At 40.4% G+C, this 6,851-nt stretch overlaps 1 pseudogene; it reads right to left on the bottom strand.

Annotated features, from left to right (window-relative positions):
* Nucleotides 1-5,058, bottom strand: part of LOC102842499 — a 17,572-nt pseudogene extending 12,514 nt beyond the window's left edge.
* Between the last annotated feature and the right edge of the window lie 1,793 nt (nucleotides 5,059-6,851).

Here is a 6,851-nt window from a genome sequence, read left to right on the forward strand (position 1 = left end):
ATTGATGGCATCAAGTGTGGCAACGGTAGTGAGGTTGGCCCAGGATCGGGCATTGTTTCATTCTGCTGTTCATGGGGTCGCTATGAGTCTGTTCCGACTTGATGGCACCTGACAACAACAACAACAACAACTTTGAGGAGGTACCTCTTTCTCAGTTATATTTTCAGTGCCTTCCAAATTGAGGAGCTCATCTTCCTAATGATATCAGACAATTATAAAGTTTATGAATAGCATAAACGTTTCCAGTTTGCAATTGTGTAGATATCTGAATTGTGGTGTCTTTCTGGCTTCCGTACTTCTGCCTCCATCCGTGATGAATTGATCTGCCACTGATCATGATTTAGTAACAGATTTCTTTTGTTATCTATGTTCTATTATTAGCAATGAAGAAGCCCTAGTAGTGTAGTGAGTTAAGAGTTGGGCTGTAAACCTCAACGTCAGCAGTTCGAATCTAACGGGTGCTCTGCTATTCATAAAGTCTTCATCCTTTTTAAGACTTAATACAAGATGAATTATCAATTATGTTCTACCACTTGTCTGTCAGCTTGTGTGTTGCTGTGATGTTGGAAAATATGCTACCTGTACTTTAAATACCAGAAAGGTCACTCATGGTAGAAAGGTTACAGCAGCGCTTTCAGACTAAAACTAGTAAAAAGGAGAAGCAGGCCATTTCTGAAAGGTTATGAAAAGCAGTGAAACCAACGTAAACATTGAAATTGACTTGGACCCTGAAACAGACTCAACAGCACTTAACAAGAACAGTAATAGAAATAGCAACATATTCTACAGTTTGTAATTCTTTTGAACAAATTGTTGTTTTCAAGCTGTAAGTGCCAGAGCCATTGGTTCTGGATCATAGTGGCCCTGCATAGGGCTTCTGAGGAAGAGCTGGTGGGTTTGAACTGCCGACCTTGAGGCTAACAGTTCAGTGCTTATCCTAAAGCACCATTATAAGACCTAAGAAACCTAGAAAAGTGTGATGTCTAACGTAGCCCTGAGTGAAAAGGATGAGAAAGAAATGACCACACTGGTAAGTGGGCACTGAACTGAGCAGGGAAGGGAAACAGATTTACCTGGATTGGTTTAATACTGAAAATTGCTGTTGGTAGAAGTGGAATCTGATATAATGGCTCTTGACTCATGAAAACATAATAGGATCTTGGAAGAAAAAGCTAAACCAGTGAGGGATGAGAAACTTTGCATTTCTGGATGATTACTTTGACTTGGTATCTGTAGTGGTGGAAATGAACATGGGAGGTGAGCTGCATTTGAAATTTGGCTGGCCCATTCACAGCCTTGGAGCCGTTTCCAAAGAGAAAGACAATACCTAGGAGACAGAAGCCACACATGGACTGGCTTGAGGCAAAGGCCAGACAAAGGGACCAGGGTGATAACTGATAAGGGGCCAGGGTTTTTCTAGTTTCACCCAGCCAGCCAAGTGAGGCCATATGCATATAAATGAGTCAAGTGTTCCAGGAGGCTGAAGTGTAATTGTTGTTGTTAAGTGCTTTCAAGTCAGTTCAGACTCATAGCAACCTACATAGGGGTTCCAGGAACAGCTGGTGCTGATCCTACTGTGTGCCACACCAGGAGTCCAAATTAGAAACCAAATATTTCAGAAGGTTTATATCAAGTGATTTTGTTTATATGAATATATTGTCTTGCATTTGACTGAAGGAACTCTTCCCCTACCTTCTGTTGTAAAAGAGTCTTAAATATATTATGGGAAGAGATATTGGGTAGTCTGAAAAAAGCATGTGACTTGCCCATGGTGCAATGTTTGATTGCATATGCTAACAGAGGACCTAAGAATTTCCCAAGCCCACACCAGTTGGTAATTCATTCCAATCTTGCATGATGCTTTAATTAGGGTTTATGTTGAACACCTGTGAAGAAAGACAGCATTGCTTTTGAGAAGCAATTACTGAGCAGTTGATGGAAGAAGGTAAACAAGTTGTTGGTTTACTGAAGGAAAATCTCTGTGAGCATAGCCCTGTAGATATTGGAAGGATGCATTAATGTTGGACAGTGTCTATTAGAATAATCCCCTTACAGAACTGGAAGTTAATGGAAACCTGTGGGTAGCTTTCCTGGAACGCTTGTTTGCTATCGCCACCTGGGTTCAGGAGATGATGGAGTGGGGCAGGTGCAGAAATGGACTGAGTCTGGGCATGGTTCTCTTCTACCCTCCAAGGCTTAGAAGGCTTGTAGTGACTCTGGAAGGCTGTATTTTCCTTGGGCTGATTTGACGTCACATATTGGTGGCAATAATGGGATTGCATCTATCACATGTTGTTTCCTTCTTGTTTTGAGTGGATTTCATTTATTTCAAAGGAAGCATTTTAAACATTTAAAAATGCTTTTGCGTATACGCCCAAAACAAAACAAAACAGAGGGACTAGAGCAAATACTGCTGAATATTGATTCATGGAGGAAATTGTAATCATTGCAATGAATTGATAGTGTTTTCCCACGTAAACTATCACTCAATTCAAAATAACAACTTAAAAAAAAAATGTTATTTAAGTGGTAAGCGATCTTTAGTTACCAGGAACAAAACTTGCTTGTTTCTTATTTGATTTATTATCTTAAGGGTGGGTACTAATGGTTTTGTTGGTATATAAATAAGATCATTTTTTATTATAGTCTTCCATTTTAATGCTGATTTTTAATTTTTATATGTTGATTTTGTAGCTGGAAGAGCTAGTGATTACTATTTTATCATAACCTGAGAATTTTTTACTTGATTCTTTTGGTTTTACTATGTTTTTATTGTTAAGTGTCAGAGTCAGCTCCAATTCACAGCAGCCCTGCACAGGATTTCCAATGTGTTTCTGGTGGGTTTGAACCACTGACCTTGTGGTTAGCAGTCCAGTACTTATCCTACAGCACCACACCGGGAGTGCATATGTATTTACATTCATGCTGTATTGGCACAGTGGTAGCAGCAATGTGCTCAAGCGAAACAACAATTGTGAGAATGGTGCAGGACTGGACAGTGTTTCTGAATCAGAACCAACTGGAGGACACCTAACAACAACAACAACATGTTTGTATACACATATACTATATGCATCATAAAATAATCTGCAAATGATCATTTTATTTTGTTCCTAATATTGATCCCTTGCTTTCTCTATCTCTAGTTCTCTATCTACCCCTCCCTGCTAACTTTATTTTATTTCATTTGCTTCAGTGCAGTGTTGACTAATGACAGGAACACAGGAATCTGCCATTTTCCTGTGACTACAATGGAGAAACTGCTGTGTTTTACCATTAAGTATGGTGTTCACTACAGCTACAGGTTTCTGGTAGGTACCTCATATGAAGATAAAGCATTTCTACTATATTCCTCATGTGCTCAGAATTCTTTTAAATTTTATTTTAATGATTTGGGAATTAACTTTTGTTAAATGCTTACAATTTTTTCCCATCAAGTAGATCAATGGCTTTTCCTTTGAATTCTTCCAGTGTTAATAATTTACACTAATAAATAACTGGTGCTATATCAGGGTTTGTTTTATAGATAATTCTTAATTGGTCTTGATGTATTATTCTTTTGATACAATGTTGTTCAGTGCTATTGATCGGGCTCTGACTCACCGTGATGCTATAAAGGACTTTTGAGGAGTGGTTGGGATTACTGACATTGTGGTTAGTGGTTCTGTGCTTATTTTACAGTGCCACACCAAGACCCCTTTCATAAGTACTGGATTTAAATGACTAGAGCTCTACTTATGATTTTTATTCATATTTACTAATGAGATTAGCCTATGGCTGTTGTGAATGTGTGTGTATATGTACATCCCTTATTATTATTTTTTTTAATGAAAAACATTATTTCATTTAAAAAGGTATTTAGAACACATATTCTTTTCTCTCCTCTTCAAGGATGGGGTCTGTTGGAGGCTCCAGTTGCTCTGTGAACCGGTATTACTGTCACTGGTTCCTTCTGCCATCATATTGTCAACTCCTTTCTGCCCACTCTCCTGTCCTCAGGAGTTGACATGCCTTCTTCACCATTCTGCTGGTTTTCTGTCGTTTCCACGAGGCGGGCCTTCTCTATCTCCATTGGAATGTTCTCATCTTCCTTCTTTTCTTCCGTTTTGTGAGCTGCTTGCTCTTCCTCCGGAACAATGCTACTCTGGCCATGTCCAGCCTGCTCTGTGGCCTCTTTCTCCCTTTCCTTCTGCCTTTTGCAGGCCTGTTCCTCTCCTGTGCAATTTCAGCTGCAATTTTCTCCATGTCCACTTCTACCTTCAAACCACACAACCTTTTCAGGTCATTGTCAAATGAGTCTGTGCTTTCCATGAATTTCCTCTTCTTTTTCTGATGCCGCTCCTTTATGTAAAAGAAATTCAGCTTCTAGCTTTTGCTGATGGGTCATTAAGGATTGGACCTGTCATTTGAGGACCTGCTTTCTAGCAGTTGTGACAACTGACTGGATATCTGGTACCACACTCTCATTAAGGATCTCACTGATGAGGCGGTGGTTCCTCTGGAAACAGGCAGTGGCTGTATGTGTCATTGAAAAGCCATTTTAAACATTTAGCTTCAGACTGCTGAATGCTCACGTAGGTTCTCCTTTCTCCGTGTGAGACTACCGACTTTCTTCCTCCAAAAAGCAGCTTCTGCACACCTTTTTGTATTTATGTAAACAAGGTGTGCTGGGGAATTATGACACACCTTCATAGACTCATTATATTCTATCTTCTATGCTTTGTATTTGTTTAAATATTCTTGTTTTTCTTCATCAGTGAGATCTTACCACATGCCACTAATAATCTTGCCAATCTCCTATAATTTTAGGGTAGGGTTGGAAGGCTTAACTAAGTCCCAAAACTTTCTGCTTTACCTCATGTAGTGCATTAGTGGATTATTTGGTGGCTTTTGGGGTTTTGGAATTATAATACCAGAGGATGCCATTAGCCGGTTGTTGGTGCCTGGGTTCCCTCCCAGCCTGTAGTAGCAAGTGAGGGACAGTATGGAGTGTATCCCACAAACCCTGGTGTGTTGTGTTGCAGGAGCTGGGGTTGGACATGATGCATAAGATGGTCTTTTTGATGTTTTGGAACATCAGTTCTCAGTTCCTTAAGAATGAATCTGAGACACCATGGGCAAATAGAACACCTACAGCTCCAGCTTCTCTTCCCTATCCCCTGATTTGATGTTGAAGGCAGTGCTACACCAGTCTTAGAGTGTATGGTGTGAGGATAGTAGGTGAAGCCTCAAGGCTCTGCTTTATGTATGTGCCCTGTATCATTGTCTCCCTTCGAGTGTGGATGTGATCCATGGTATATGTGAGGCAAGGACAAAAGGGAACAGACACCAAGATTGAACATGGACCACTTACTGTCTGAAGTATTATGCCTAAAAACCTTGAGGGATGTTGAGGACTGTGCCCACCCCCCTTACTTGGACTATTATAAAGATATGTAGGGAATGCCTGATGCTTATAACTGAACAGTGGCAACCTATGATGAATGAGAGAAGAGTGTTTTATGAGCCTGTCAAACTTCCTTAAAGGTCTTTTTCATGAATAATCAGCTGTATACCAGACTTCCAGCAGGTGTAATATCAGCATCTCTGACAGTTGCATGGACAATAGGGGACTCCACTAAGGGCAGCTGAGTACCACAGGTCCAACCTGAAATTTGAACTGTAGTCCAGAGACAGAGTGCATGTATGCCACCCCATAATATGTCCTGCTAGCACTTCCAAGACACCTTCACAACCAGCTCCACCTTGGACAGAACCAACTCCATTTAGAACTCTTACTGTACACGTACCTAATTAACCTAGCTCTGCCCTTTCCCAAAGAAATCATAAATAATCATGAGAGTCTTTCCCATCCAAGAATTTTTTTAAGACCCCAGTCAGACAAAGGCATGGGTTTGTGTTGTCAAGTGTCCCTCTTGTCAAGTCTGGTCAGACCTTTTCATGTCAAAAAATTTTGTCTTTTGCTCCTATGAATGTTTGTCTAACCTGATCACTCTTGGTTAGCAAAAGACTAACACCCTCTATGACCTGATAACAATGTCGACATCACTCCTGTGACTAGATTACAACATATGACTAATCTGAAGGGAGTTTGCAAGTGTCAGATAGTGTAGTGATTACAAATTAGGCTGTGAACCTTAAGGTCAGCTGTTCGAAACTACCAGCTTTTCTGTGGGAGAAAGATGAGGCTTTCTGCTCTTGTAAAGATTTACAGCCTCGGAAACTCTGTACAGGGTCACTATGAGTCGGAACCGACTCCACAGCACATCACCACCATCACCACCATACTATTTATAATTAGTTAACTGAATTAATCAAAATGGAGTGTTTTTCCCCCCCTTTTCTTTTTTGAGTGGTGTTATTGCTGTTGTTAAGTGCTGTCAAGTTGGGTTCTGACTTATAGTGACCCTGTATAGGGTTTCTGAAGCTGTAAGTCTTTGTGGAAGCAGAAAATCTCATTTTTCACCTGTGGAGCAGCTGGTAGGCTCAAACCACCAATCTTGTGGTTCCAAGTCCAGTGCTTATACTAGGAGCCATCACACTCCCATTTGGGGGTAGGTTTGATTTAATTTTATGAACCCCTTCAAAGAGGCTCCAGACATCCCCTGAAGGGAGAGATTCACAGTGACAGAGACTCTCCTATTGAATTTATTCCACCTGAATTTAGAGATCATCTGAAGAACAGACTTGATGCAGTTGACACTAAAGACCAAAGACCAGAAGAGTTGTGGGATGACATCAAGAACATCATCCAGAAAGAAAACAAAAGGTCATTGAGAACATAAGAGACAAGGAAAAGACCAAAATGGATGTCAGAGAAGACTCTGAAACTTGCTCTTCAGTGAAGAGAT

This window comes from Chrysochloris asiatica, unplaced genomic scaffold, assembly GCF_000296735.1.
Source record: "Chrysochloris asiatica unplaced genomic scaffold, ChrAsi1.0 scaffold00072, whole genome shotgun sequence".
Taxonomy (NCBI): domain Eukaryota; kingdom Metazoa; phylum Chordata; class Mammalia; order Afrosoricida; family Chrysochloridae; genus Chrysochloris; species Chrysochloris asiatica.